The 16,105-nt window shown below is 35.3% G+C and overlaps 1 long non-coding RNA gene and 1 pseudogene across 1 annotated transcript in view; both read left to right on the top strand.

Moving 5' to 3' along the window:
• The window catches only part of LOC141582742 (uncharacterized), a 28,105-nt gene extending 16,605 nt beyond the window's left edge, over positions 1-11,500 (top strand). The window contains exon 3 of the long non-coding RNA XR_012515621.1: positions 11,359-11,500. This is a non-coding gene — a long non-coding RNA (uncharacterized LOC141582742). The remainder of the gene's footprint in view (positions 1-11,358) is intronic.
• On the top strand, positions 664-1,923 carry LOC101032442 (large ribosomal subunit protein uL30-like 1 pseudogene; annotated as a pseudogene).
• Positions 11,501-16,105: the final 4,605 nt, after the last annotated feature.

Consider the following 16,105-nt stretch of genomic DNA (forward strand, 5'->3'; position numbering starts at 1 on the left):
GAAAATTGAAGACACAAATAAAACAAAAAGCCTGACCCTCCCACCCCCTCTTCCCCCACTTCCTGCACAGGAACAAGAGAGAACTCCTCATGTCTGATGTCTTTAACCTGGGACATTGATCTTGTCTGGCCTTTTGATTCAAACTAAAATATTGAATCATATTAAGTCTTACACCTCCTCGCATTTGAACTAACTAGAACTTATAGTATTGGCTTTCATTATTCTCAGGCCTTCAGACACAGACTGGAACTACAGTTCTCCTGCTCTCCATCTTGCTCACTGCATGTCTTGGGAGTACTCAGCCTCCATAATTCCATGAGTGTGTGTGTGTGTGTGTGTGTGTGTGTGTGTGTGTGCATGCATATATATATATATATTTAGAGAGAAAGAGAGAGAGAGAGCTCTTTACCACTGAAAATAGAATCTATTTCAGAAAACCCAGAACCAATTCAGATAATTTATCTTTAAGATTCTGTTCCTCCAGGATCACTCTGAGTACTTAAATCTGTGTCAGTGTTCTATCAAAAAAGCAGAACTAGAAGGGGGCAGAGAGAGAGAGAGAGTTTTAGAATAAGATATATTCTATTCTATAATATATATATTTTTTCTATTGGTTCTGTTTCTCTGGAGAACTCTGACAAATATGTACTTCAAGTCAAAAAACAGCCTAATGCTATACAATAAAATATAATTATTAACTTAAAAGACAAATAAAAATTTTAGAATAGAAAAATAAAATGTAGAAAACTCAGGTAATGGGATCAGTAGTAGAATAAATATAAAAGAGGACAGAATCAGTGAACTTGAGAATAGCTTAGTAGAATTTAACTAGTATGAATTAATAAAAATAGGCACAAAATATAAAGAATCAAGCTTTGGGGATCTGTAGGAAAATAGAAATAGTTAAAAGATTTGTATTACCAGAATTCTGAAAAGAAAGGATAGAGAATATGGCTCAAATTATATTTAAAGAAATAATGGGCTACCCTAGAAAGATGGCAGAACAAGAGCAAAGAAAAATACCTTTGGTTTCAGAAAATCTCCTAAAAAAGAGGAAGGCTTATCAAGCCTTCAAAGCCACTCAGGCAAAGTAGGCACTTTGGGCAAAGAAGGAGCAGAAGAAAGGAAAAGGGCCCAGGTTTAAGGGATTTCAATCATTCCTACATGATTCCTGGTGGCAGACACGTGACAAGGTGTGTGTCAGATGACTAGAAGTGAAGCCTCACCCTTGGAATTGCCAGATAAACATTCCTTGGCCTTTGTTGTATGCACTGAAAGGATTGATGATGTGAGTTTGCTGATGCAGAGAATCACTGAAAGACTTCACCTAAGAAAAATTTTAGTGGTTTCTTTGTAAAAGTCACCCCCCAGAACCTAAAAATGCTACGTATAGTGGAACCTTATGTGACCTGGGTATTTCCAAATCTGAAGTCTGTCCGGGAATTCATTCTGAAACATGGACAAGCCAGGGTCAAGAATAAGACCATCCCTCTGACAGACAACACTATGATTGAGGAGCACCTGGGGAAGTTTGGTGTCATTTGCTTGGAAGACCTCATTCATGAAGTTGCCTTCCAGGGGAAGTATTTCCAGGAGATCTCATGGTTCTTGTGCCCTTTCCACCTCTCAGTGGTCCATCATGCAACCAAAAATAGAGTGGGCTTTCTCAAGGAGATGGGCACACCTGGCTATCAAGGTGAACGCATCAATCAGCTCATCCACCAGCTGAACTAGAATGAGGTGCCAAACCGCAATAAATTTTTATCAATGAAGTGGAAGCATGTGTTTTGGGGTTTTGGAGAATTTGTAATAAGTATCTTCAGTGAAGATTATTTCCTGCCTCATCTTTAAAAACTAGAAAGGAGGGGTCAAAGAAAAGACAGCAGCTGGTCAGGTGTGGTGGCTTATGCCTGTAATCCCAGTACTTTGGGAGGCTGAGGAGGGCAGATCACCTAAGGTCAGGAGTTTGAGACCAGCCTGACCAACATGGTGAAACCCTGTCTCTACTGAAAATACAAAAATTAGTGGAGCGTGGTGGCCCATGCCTGTAATCCGAGCTACTCAGGAGGCTGAGGCAGGAGAATCACTTGAACCTGGGAGGCAGAGGTTGCAGTGAGCCAAGATCATGCCATTGAACTCTAGCCTGGACAACAAGAGTGAAACTCCATATCAAAAGAAAAAAGAAAAGAAAAAAACAGTAGCTTATGTTCATGGCAAGCACCTCTCATCACAGTCCAGTTTCAAGGAAAAATTCCAACGTTTTCTACATTGGCTGTCACCTCATCTGAAATCAGCACATTCCATGGAGAAAGGAGTCCTGATTTGCTGCATCTCCTATCCTAGGGTTTAATATTGGTAGTTGAGTAACTCTAGCATTTGTAATGACTGAATAATTACCTATAATGGCAAAAGATATAAACCTACAAATTCAAGGGTCTGGGTGAACACCAAATGAAACAAATCCATGTAATTCCACATGAAGACATATAATAATCACACTTGAAAAATAAATGCAAAAACACCTTGAAAGCTGCAAGAGAAGAATGACACATTACCTAAAGAGAAACACTAACTCAAAAGGCATCAAATTCTCATCTGAAACCACGAAGTCTAGAAAGAAGTGGCACAACATTTTTCCAGTTCTAATAGTAATTCGACTGTGAATTTTATGTGTCAAAACTGTCCCTCAAGAAGGAAAGGAAAACAGAATTCTCAAATAAAGGAAGTCTTTAAAATTTTTCATTAGCAGGCCTACCACTAAAGAGTGGACAAAGAAAGCTCTCAAAATAGAAAATTGTCAAATAAGTAATCTTATAACATCAAGGAAATTAAAAATCAGAAATATAAGTAAATACAACAGATTAGCCTCAAAATTTTAAGTGATATTTTGTAATTAAAACAAAAATTATAACATTATGTGATACTGAAATAATAATATTTAAAAGTTAAGAGGGTATAGTAATATAAATGGAAGTGCTTACAACACTTCACTCAAAGTGGTAAAATGTTAATACTAGTAGACTTTAATGTCACAAATTTATGTTTTAATACCTATAGTAATTATCAAAAAATGTTAAGTGATGCACTGGAAAAAAAAAACCTAGAAATCGAGATGGAATCCTTAAAAATGTTAAAGTAACTCATGAAAAGACAATAAAAGGAAACTAGAGGAATATAAGATTGGAAAACAAATAATAAAATGGCAAGCTTAAGCTCTAATATAAAGACATTATGTTAAATATTACCTTATCCAATATTATTTTAAATATAATTGGTCTAAATATATCAATTAAAAAGACTGCCTGGAGTAAAAATAGCATCCTGCTCTTGTTCCCAAGTCTGGGGAAATGCCTGAAGTCTTTCTTGGTATCTTTTCCTCTCAGCACCTCCAAACCTATCCGCAGGTTAGCTTGGGAGAAACAAAGTGCTCTCCCTTGGCCTGGGTTTCTTAGATCCCCAGTAAAAAAGTAAGACACAGAGGGAGGCTTTCTGCCCCTCTCACATACTAAAACTTCACTCACTTTTGTCAGCCAGATGTCCTCACAGGAGCTGATTGCCTATAATATCCTCTTCCAGGATCAAGGGTATCCTTCACAATTTAAGTGGATTCCTGTATTCTTTCTTGAATTAATGCTCACAGAGTCATTACATTACGCAACTTCAATCTACACTATAAGCTACAGTAACTGAAATATCATGACACTAGCATACAAAGACAGACCAGTGGAACAGAATAGAGAACCTCAAACTCAAGTTTCACACAGACAGATATCTAATCTTTGACAAAATTGAGAGACACAATGAGGCAAAACCTCACTATTCAATAATGGTGCTGGGAGAGCTGGCTAGCCATATGCAGAAGAATTAAACTGGAGTTCTATCTTTCACCATCCACAAAATTAACTCAAGATAGATTAAATACTTACATATAAGACCTCAAACTATAAGAATCTTATAAGAAAACTGAGGAAACATCATTCTGGATATCAGCCTTGGACTAGAATACATGACTATGTCCTCGAAAGCAATGGCAACAAAAACAAAAATTGACAAGACTTAATTAAAGAGCTTCTACACAGCAAAAGAAACAAGAATAAACAACCTACAGAATGGAAGAAAATATTTGCACACTGTACATCTAAAAATGTTGAATATCCATAATCTATAAGGAATTCAAACATTGCAACAAACAAGAAACAAATAACTCCATTAAAAAGTGGACAAAAGATGTGAGCAGATACTTCTCAAAAGAAGACATACAAGCAGCCAACAATCAGGTGAGGGGACGGAAGGCAGCAAAGCACACTGCCATGTGTGTACCTATGCAACAATCTTGCATGTTCATCACATGTACCCCAAAACCTAAAATGCAATAAAAAAAAAAAAAAGAAAAAAGAAACTACAAGATGTCTGATCTAAAAAAAAAAAAAAAAAATTTCAACATCAGTAATAAACAGGGAAATGTAAATCAAAGTCACGATGAGATACCATCTCACACCAGTCAGAATGACTATTATTAAAAAGTCACAAATAATGAATGTTTATGAGCCTGCAGAGAAACAAACAAACAAACAAACAAACATGTATACACTGTTGATGGGAATGTAAATTAGTTCAGCCACTGTGGAAAGCAATTTGAAGATTTCTCAAAGAACTTAAAATAGAATCATCATTCAACCCAGTAATCTCATTACTGAGTATATACCCAAAGGAAAATAAATCATTCCACCAAAAAGACACATACACCCATAGGTTTATTACAGCACTATTTACAATAGCAATCACATAGAATCAACCTAGGTGCCCAACAATGGTGAATTGAATAAAGAACATATGGTACATACACACAATGGAATACTATGCAGCCATAAAAAAGAAAAAACATATTCTTGGCAGCAACATGGATGCAGCTGGAGGCCATTGTGCTAAACAAAGCAATACAAAAACAGAAAACTAAACACCCTGTGTTCTCACTTGTAAATGGTAGCTAATCACTGGGTACATATGGACAGAATGATGGGAACAATAGGCACTAGGGACTATGAGGGGTGGGAAAGAGGAGGAGGGGAGAAGAGCTTAAAAACTACAATCAGGCACTATGCTCACTACCTCAGTGATGGAATCACTCATACGCCAAACCTCAGCATCATACAATATACTCACATATTAAATTTTCACATGTATCCCCTAAATCTAAAATAAAAGTTAAATTGTTAAAAATTTAAAAATAAAAGCAGACTGGTAGAGTGGATAAAAAAAATATGATTCCATTCTATGCTGTCTACAAGAAACTCACATCATATATAAAAATATGAAAGAGTTAAGAATTAAAGTGTTGAAAAATATGCATCAGGCAAGCATTATTTACAAAATAAGTAGCTATATTAGTATCACATAAAATATATTTCACAGCAAAGAAAATTACTATGAACAAAAAGGGACATTGCACAATGATAGGATGATCAATCCAACAGGAAAACATAATTATTCTAAATGTATATCCACCAAACCATAGAGTTTCAAAATATGTGCAGAATAAACTGATAGAGCTGAAATGGAAAATAGAGGCATCCACAACTATTGTTGCAGACATGATGACCCTCATCTCAGCAACTGATAAAAGTACTTATGTAGAAAATTACGAATCATACAGAAGATCCAAACAATATAATCACTCAATAGGACCTCCACACAACAACAGTAACATATCCGTTTTTGCAAGAACTCATGGAATATTCAAGATAGCCCATATCTAGTCCAAAAAACAAACTTTGGCAAATTTAGAAGACTTGTAATCATACAGATTATCTTCCATGAACCATGATGAAATCAAAGTAAAAACCAATAATTGAAAGATAACAGAAGAATATAACAGAAAAGTATTTTAAAACTTAGAAATGCAACAATTAATTTCCAATAGTGCATGGGTAACAGAGAAAGTCTCAAAGGAAATTTAAAAATACATTGGACTGAATGGAATTTTTAGAAATCCTTCATCCGAATATCCCACACGAAAAATATTAAATTTGTAGGATGCAAGTAAGGTAATGCTGAGAGAATTAATTTATTGTACCAACATTTAACATTTTAAAATAAGACAAAAATAAAGCCAATAGTCTAAGTTTTGACTTTAAGAACTAGAAAAAGAAGAGCAAAATAAACTTAAAACAAGTAGAAGGAAGGATATAATAAATGCAAGCATGTAAGTCAATGAAATTTAAAATAGGATAACAATACAAAAATATAAAGTAATAAATATTTGGGTCTTTAAAAAATCAATTAAAAAACATCTACCAAGTTTAACCAAAAAAAATACAAAAATTACCAATATCAGGAATGAAACAAGAAATATGAATATAGGTCTTACAACCATTAAAATAGAAATAGAATAAAACAATGTATAATTTTAGCTCATATATACAACACATGAGAAGAAATGGAGCATTTTTTAATAGCCACAAACTATTCAAATTCAAACAAGACAAAATCGATATCCTGAATATTTCAATAACCATTAAAGAAACCGAATTTATAATTTATATGCTTCTCCCAGGGAAATCTTCATCCCCAGTTGTTTTTAATAATTTGCCCAAAAATAAGAAGAATTAATACCAATTTTATACAACCTCTTCCAGAAAATACAAAAGATGACAACACTTTTAAACTGATTTCTTGAAGCCAGTGTTGCTATAATACTAAAATCAGGCAAAGACGGTACAAATTTTAAAAAATAAAGCTACATATAAATATCTGTCATGAAGTTAGACAAAATAATTATTAACAAAATATTAACAAATTAAAGCAAACTATATATTTAAAGAATTGTAAATTATGAGCAAGTAAGATTTATTTCAAGCATAAAATTGTCATTCAATATTTGAAAATTAACCAGTGCAGTACACCATATCAATAAGCTAAAGAAGAAAAATATATATTCATATCAAATAACACAGAAAAATAATTTGACAAAATGGAGCACTCATACATGATAAAATGCTCAGCAAAGTAGGAATAACAGAGAAATTCCTTAACTTAATGAAGAGAATCTGTAAAATGTCTACAGCTAACCACATATTTCATGATTAAAGAGTAAATATTTGACCTTCATGATTGGGAAAAAGGAAAGGTCTCTGCTCCACCACTCATAATTTATATTACTAAAAGTTCTAGCCAGTGCAATAAAGTATGAAAGAATTTATGTCATGCTTTTAGAAAAGAAGGAAATTAAACCGTCCCTATTTCCAAATGTTATAATTGTCTATGTGGAAAATCCCACGTAGTCTACAAAACACCGGCTATAACTAATTAGCGAGGTCAGTAATACTGTAGGACACAGGATACTCATCAAAATAGAAATTACATTTCTAGGCCAGGTGTGGTGGCTCATGACTGTAATCCCAGTACATTGGGAGAACAAGGCAGAAGGATCGCTTAAGCCTAGGAGTTCAAGAACAGCCTGAGCAACAAAGGGAGACCCCATCTCTACAAAAAGTAAGATAAAATAAATTAGCCAGACATAGTGGCACATGTCTGTTGTTCTACCTTTTCAGGAGACTAAGCCTGCAGGATCACTTAGCTCTGGGAGGTTGAAGTTGCAATGAGCCATGTTTGTGCCACTGCACTCCAGCCTGGGGAACAGAGCAAGACTCTGTCTCAAAAAAAAAAAAAAAAAAAAAAATTAAGTACTAATAATGAATGTGTAGAAGTAAATATTAAAAACACAATATCATTCATTAAGTGAATGAAAATAAGATAATTAGGTATAAACTTAACAATGAGGCATGCAGTGTATAGTATCTCCATGTAGAAAATTATAAAATGCTGATGAAATCAATAAAAGACCTAAATTAATGAAGAAACAAATGTATTGATAGAAGACTAAATATAGTAAAGCAGTCAAACTTCCTCTTATTGATTAACTCATTTAACACAATGTTTATGAAAATCCTACCGAGAGTTTTGTAGGTATAGAAAAGTTTATTCCAATATTTGTATGCAAAACCACATGACCCAGAACACCAAGCTGGACAAAAACTGAAAAAAAAAAAAAAAAACACTACATGAAGACATGTCAAAGTCAAACTGAAGAAAACCAAAAGTGAAAGGAAAATCTTGAAAGAATGAAAAGAAAAAAACCTCATGTGTTGAAGAATGGAATTACAGCATACCTCCTATCAGAAACCATGCAAGCAAGAAGACAGTGCAGTTAAATCTTCAATATGTTGAAAGGAAAATCTGCACACCTAGTATTCTACATCCAGAAAGAAAATGATCCTTCAAAATTGAAGGAGAAATACTTTTTTGGACAGATATTGTGGTAATTTATTGCCAGAAGACATGTCCTACAAGAAATACTAAAAGCTTATCAATCAGAAAGGACATTTATTAGGTATATCAGAAACTTGAATCTAGATAGAAATTAAAATTATTAGAAAAAGAATTAAAAATAAAACAATTTATTATATTTATTATTAATTAATCTAAAACATGGCTGCTTAAAGCAATAATAGTAGCAAAGTATTGGTATTTATAGCATATGCATAAGTAAAATATACAACAGCAATATCAAAAGAGAGAAGAAAATATTTAGGCATACTCTGATAAAATATATCTACAGTATGCATGCAGTGTATAATGTTATCTGAAGATAGAATCTCATCATTTAAAATGAATATTGTAAACCCCAAAGTAACTACTAAAGTCTTCAAAACAAAAAAGTATAAATGATGCAGCAAGAGAAGAGATAATATGTGATCTTAAATCATACTCAATTAAAAGCAAAGGCACAAGAGAAGGGAAAAAATAACAAAATGCAATAAAAAAAAGTTATGAAGCTTATAGATTGCATTCAACTATGTCAATATTCATTTTAAATGTGGATGATCAAACCCACTGTTTAAAAGAGATTGTCAGAATGGATAAAACATAAAAAGATTGAAGAGTATATAACATCCCAACACAAAGCTGAAGTAAATATGCTAATGTAAGATGAAAAAGGTTTTAGGATATTAAAGTTTATCAGATATAAAAGAGGAAAATTACAAGATAATAAAGGAGTCAATTCTCCAAGAAGGCATAATAATTTTAAACATGTATAATCTAACAAGAGAGCATCAAAATGCATGAGCCAAAATTTATTTTAAAAAGCTATTTGAGCCACCTTACCTGCACCCACCCAGAGCAATTCTCCAAGCACCCAGCATCCAGCAAGACATGCCACACACCAAGGGAGGGCACATGGGCAGAACAATGATGGCCAGGTTCTGGCTTGGGCTGCTGTTGCTGGCACTGCTGCTACCCATGCAGATTTATTACAATTAAACAGCTGTTGTAAAAGTTAGTTAATGCCACACCAAGGTGTTTTGTGGTGCCCTGAAGTCAACAGCCAGTCTTTTTGTGGTCTCTCTCTTCCACATCTCTACTGTTAAGAGACTCAGACCAAGAAACATCTGTAAACCCAATCCAAATGGCGTCTGGAAGTCCAATGTGGCAAGGAAAAAAGTCTTCATCAAATCTACTAATTCCACACCTTTACTGACACAGAAAATGTTGAGAATCTCAAATTTGATTAGTTTGAAGAACATGTGAGAAGTTTGACTAGATGATGGATGCCAATATTAAATCTGCTGGAGTTTCACTTAAAAGATCAAGGAGAGGCAACATCCAAAATAGTTAAAAAGTGGTTTCCTTGAATGTGGCTTAAGAAATATGGCCACTTAATATTACCTTAAATATAAGAATAGAAATAATTGGAATGGAATGGAGATTCAGTTTTCATTTGTTTTATTAACTCTGTAAGGCCATAAAACAGGTAATATAAAAATTTCCATGATTCCACTTATATGTACATAAGAATGAACTTTCAGGTGCTACTATAAATCCTCAACATATTGTTTCAGCCGTATTAATTTAATGGTGACATACTCCAGATGAAGTTTTATATTGTTTGACTATCACTGTTCTCTTGGGAACTGAACTTGCTTTCCTCTTGAGCCTTTGGATTTGACATTCCATTTGACCTTTTATGTAGTAATTGACATGTGCCAGAGCAATGATGAATTAGCATTTACCCCCAGGTCCAAGCATTCTGAGTATCTCTTGATTATCTATACAGAGTCAAATGGTAGGCATTTTCTATCACCTATTTCCATTCAACAAGAGTACTACATTTATTTGGCTAAACTGATTCAAAGAGTAGAATTGTATTGACCATGACTAATTTCAAAATGCGTTTTATTTCTGCACATATTGAATTTTTTTGCAATTAAAAAAAACTGTTTTGAAAGTAAAATTATAAATTTTGAAATTAAAAAGGCAAAAATGTAAAGGAGCCAAAATTGTAAATCAAATATTTGGGAAGTGAAGACTGTAAGCTAATTTGAATTAAATTCACAAAAACTTTTATAATCTTTCTGTATATACTTTAAAAACAACAACAACAACTATGGATCAGAATAGCTACATTTGGAACACTTTTTGTTATTGGTCAATATTTTTAGATAGTTAGTACCTGGTCCTAAGCCTAAAAGGGGATTTGATTCTGCAGTAAATCTTTTACAACTGCCTCAACACACAGAAATTTTTTTAAAAAATAGATGTTCCCCAAAGTCTTTTGTTCACATGGTCACACACTAATGCTTAGATGTTCCAGTAATTTAATATGGCCACAGTAGCCTTGATGATGAAAGTCATTTTCTACCATCTTTAGAAAACTATGTAGGAACAAACAGATTGAATAGATCTAAAGCAACTGTGTTTGTGAATGAACACTCTTTTACTTCATTTCAGGATGCTGCACATCTTTTACAAGAAAAAAACAAACAATCCCCTTCAAAAGTGGGAGAAGGATATGAACAGACACTTTACAAAAGAAGACATACATGAGGCCAACAAACATATGAAAAAATGCTCATCATCACTGGTCATTAGAGAAATGCAAACCAAAACTACATTGAGATACCACCTCATGCCAGTTAGAATGGCGATCATTAAAAAATCTGGAGACAACAGATGCTGGAGAGGATGTGGAGAAATAGGAACACTTTTACACTGTGGGTGGGAGTATAAATTAGTCCAACCATTGTGGAAGACAGTGTGGCGATTCCTCAAGGACCTAGAAATAGAAATTCCATTTGACCCAGCAATCCCCTTACTGGGTATATATCTAAAGGATTAGAAATTGTTCTACTATAAAGAAACATGCACACAAATGTTCATTGTAGCACTGTTCACAATACCAAAGATTTGGAACCAATCCAAAATGGCCATCGATAATAGACTGGACAGGGAAAATGTGGGACATATACACCATGGAATACCATGCAGCCAAAAAACATAATAAGTTCATGTTCTTTGTAGGGACCTGGATGAACCTGGAAACCAACATTCTCAGCAAACTGACACAAGAACAGAAAATCAAATGCCACATGTTCTCATTCACAGGTGGGTTTTGAACGATGAGAACACATGGACACAGGGAGGGGAGCATCACACACTGGAGTCTGTTGGGGGTAAATAGAAAAAGGACAGTGGGGGATGGAGAGTTGGGGAGAGATAGCATGGGGAGAAATGCCAGATATAAGTGATAGGGAGGAAGGCAGCAAATCACACTGCTATGTGTGTACCTATGCAACAATCTTGCATGTTCTTCACATGTACCCCAAAATCTAAAATGCAATTGAAAAAAATTTAAAAATTAAAAAAAAATTAAAAAGTTGAAAGAAAGAATGCTGCACATCTATTTTGGATTGTATATTGTGTTTGCGTATCTATGCTTTGATTCATAGTAATGTCTTATGTTATGGAATTCATTGGCCTTGAATACAAATTGTAAATAAAAAGAAATAAGTGGATGGAAGAGTAAAAAAGAAAAGCTTTTTGAAAAGATTAATAAATTTTTAAGCATCTAGCCAAGTTAACCAACAAATAAAGAAAGTATGAATTAGCCATACCAGATATAAAAGACGGTTTATTACTATGAACATTAAAAGGATAATAAATTGATAATAATTCTGTACCTTCAAATTTAATTTCTTAGATAAAATGAATCAATCTCTTGAAAAATACAAACTAACAGAGGATCCGGCAAGATCCGATCTGTAGCTCCAATCTATAGCTCGCAGCGAGACCAACACAGAGTGTGAGTGATTTCTCCATTTCCAACTAAGGTACACAGTTCATCTCATTGGGACTGGTTAGGCAGTGGGTGCAGCCCATCCAGAGAGAGCAGAAGCAGGCTAGGGCATCACCTCAACTGAGAAGTTCAAGGAGCCAGGGAACTCCCTCCTCAAGCCAAGGGAAGCCATGAGGGATTGTACTATTTAGTTCAGATACTATGCTTTTCCCACGGTTTTTGCAATCTGCAAAACAGATTTCCTCATGTGCCTACACCACTAGGGCCCTGGGTTTTATGCACAAGACTGAGCAGCTGTTTCGGCAGACACCAAGCTAGATGCAGAATTCTTTTTTTTTTTTTCTGTATCCTAGTGGTGCCTGAACACCAGTGAGGCAGAACCATTCACTCCCATGGAAAGGGCTGAAGCCAAGGAGCCAAGTGATCTCACTCAGTAGGTCCCAATCCCAAGGAACTCAGCAAGCTAAAAACTACTGGCTTGAAATTCTCACTGCCAGCACGGCAGTCAGTTGACCTGGGGCAATCAAGCTTATTGGGATGAGGGGTGCCTGCCATTACTGAGCTTTAGTAGGCAGCTTTCCCCTGACTTTGCTAAGGAGGCTCGGAGGTCTGGGCTGGGTGTGACAAAGCAGCTGTAGCCAGATTGCTTCTCTAAATTTCTCTTGACTGGGCAGGGTATCCCTGAAGGAAAAATTAACAAAATAGATAAACTGCTAGCTATACTAATAAAGAAGAAAAGAGAGAAGAATCAAATAGACAAAATAAAAAATAATAAAAGGGATATCATCATGGATCCTACAGAAATACAAACTATCATCACAAAATACTATAAACACCTCTACACATATAAACTAGAAAATCTAAAAGAAATGGGTAAATACCTGGACGCATACACCCTCCCAAGACTAAACCAGGAAGAAGTTGAATCCCTGAATAAAGCAATAACAAGGTCTGAAATTGAGGCAGTAATTAATAGCCTACCAACAAAAAAAAAAAAAAGCCAGGGACCAGTTGGATTTCCACCCAAATTCTACCAGATGTACAAACAGGAGCTGGTACCATTCCTTCTGAAACTATTCCAAACAATAGAAAAAGAGAGAATCCTCCCTAACTCATTTTATGAGGACAGCATCATCCTGATACCAAAACCTGGCTAAGTCAAAACAAGAAAAGAAAATTTCAGGCCAGTATCCCTGATGAACATGGATGCAAAATACTCAATAAAAGACTGGCAAACTGAATCCAGCGGAACATCAAATAGCTTATCCACCAGAATCAGGTTGGCTTCATCTCTGGGATTCAAGGCTGGGATTCATATGCAAATCAATAAACAAATCAATAAATAGTCCATCATATAAACAGAACCAATGACAAAAACTACATGATTATCTCAATAGATGCAGAAAAGACCTATGATAAAATTCAGCACTTCTTCATGCTAAAACCTCTCAATTAACTAGTAACTAACGGAACATACCTCAAAGTAATAAGAGCCATTTATGACAAACCCACAGCCAATATCATAGTGAATGGGCAAAAACTGGAAGCATTCTCTGAAAATCGGCACAAGAAAAGGATGTTCTCACTCACCACTTCTATTCAAAATAGTATTGGAAGTTCTGGCCAGGGCAATAAGACAAGAGAAAGAAATAAAGTGTATTCAAACAGAAAGAGAGGAAGTCAAATTGTCTCTGTTTGCAGATGACATAATTGTATATTTAGAAAATCCAACATCTCAGCCCCAAAACTTCTTAAGCTGATAAGCAACATCAAAGAAGTCTCAGGATACAAAATCAATGTACAGAAATCACGAGCATTTTTATACACCAATAATAGAAAAGCAGAGAGCTAAATCATGAGTAAACTCCCATTCACAAGTGCTAAAATGAGAACAAAATACCTAAAAATACAACTTATGAGGGACGAGAAGGACCTCTTCAAAGAGAACTACAAACCACTGCACAGGGAAATCAGAAAGGATGACATAAACAAATGGAAAAACATTCCATCTCATCATTAGGAAAATTAATATCATGAAAATGGCTATACTGACCAAAGTAATTTATAGATTCAATGCCATTCTGATCAAGCTGCCACCGACTTTCTTTATGGAATTAGGAAAAACTATTTTAAATTTTATATGGAACAAAAAAGAGCCCATATAGCCAAGACAATCTTAAGTAAAAGAACAAAGCTGGAGGAATCATGCTATCTGACTTCAAACTATACTACAAGGCTACAACAACCAAAACATCACGATACTGGTACCAAAACAGATATATAGACCAAACAAACAGAATAGAGGCCTCACATCTACAACTATCTGATCTTTACAAACCTGACAAAAACAACCAATGGGGAAATGATTGCCTATTTAACAAATGGTACTGAAAAAACTGGATAGCCATATGCAGGAAACAGAAATTGGACCCTTTCCTTATACCTTATACAAAAATTAATTTAACATGGATTAAAGACTTAAACCTGTAACCCAAAACCATAAAAACCCTAGAAGAAAACCTAGGCAATGCCATTCAGGACATAGGCATGGGCAAAGACTTTATGACTAAAGTACCAAAATCTATTTCAACAAAAGCCAAAATTGATGAATGGGGTCTAATTAAACTAAAGAGCTTCTGTACAGCAAAAGAAACTATCATCAGAGTGAACAGGCCACCTACAGAATGAGAGAAAATTTTTGCAATCTATCCATCCAACAAAAGGCTAATATCCATAATCTACAAGGAACTTATACAAATTTACCAAAAAAAAATATTAAAAAGTGGCCTAATAATATGAATAGACACTTCACAAAAGAAGACATTTATGGGGCCAAGAAATATGAAAAATATCTCATCGTTACTGATCATTATAGAAATGCAAATCAAAACCACAATGAGATACCATCTCATGCCAGTTAGAATGGTGATTATTAAAAATTCAAAAAACAACAAATTCTGGTGAGGCTGTGGAGAAATAGAAACACTTCTACACTCTTGCTAGCAGTGTAAATTAGATCAACTATTGTAGAAGACAGTATGGCAATTCCTTAAGGATCTAGAACCAGAAGTATGATTTGACCCAACAATCCCATTATTGAGTATATACTAAAAGGATTATAAATTATTCTGTTACAAAGACACATGAACATGTATGTTTATTGCAGCACTATTTACAATAGCAAATACTAGGAACCAATCCAAATGCCCATCAATGATAGACAGGATAAAGAAAATGTGGCACATATATACCATGGAATACTGTGCAACCATTAAAAAAAAAAAAAAAAAAAAAAAAAAAGGATGAAATGATGAGTTCCTGTCCTTCATAGGGACATGGATGAAACTAGAAAACATTGTTCTCAGCAAACTAACACAGGAACAGAAAATCAAACACCACATGTTCTCACTGATAATTAGTACTTAAACAATGAGAACACTTGGACACAGGGAGGAGAACATCACATACCGGGGCCTGTGTGGGAGTGGGGGATGGGGGAGAGAGAGCATTAGAAAAAAATATCTAGGAATGCTGGGAAGATGGCCACCTAGGAACAGCTCAGGACTTCAGCTCCCAGTGAAAGTGCAGAGGGTGAGTGGACGCCGCATTTCCAGATGAATTTTTATTGCCCACAGACCAGGAGATACCCAGGCAGAGGGGTTGCCAATGCCGCAGTCCTGGCCGGTGTGGCTGTTTTGGTCCCCGCGGGGCTGATTTGGCCCCCACGGCTGCTGTGACCATGCCCTGTTGCAGTGGTTCTCCATACAAAAGCCACTGGCCTCAGAGCCCTCTTAGCTGGCGATCGGAGACCTGAGATGGCAGAGTTGCCCATTCATCTGAAATAGCGAGTCAGGCCAGGAGAATCCTAGGCAAAAAATCTGCCAGGAGCCAGCTCCGCTGTTTGAGCCGACTCAGTGAGTTGCAGCACGGGAGATCCCGGCACCTTTTCAACAAGCAACTGGAACACGGGGT

Source organism: Saimiri boliviensis, chromosome X, assembly GCF_048565385.1.
Source record: "Saimiri boliviensis isolate mSaiBol1 chromosome X, mSaiBol1.pri, whole genome shotgun sequence".
NCBI classification, from domain to species: Eukaryota; Metazoa; Chordata; class Mammalia; order Primates; family Cebidae; genus Saimiri; species Saimiri boliviensis.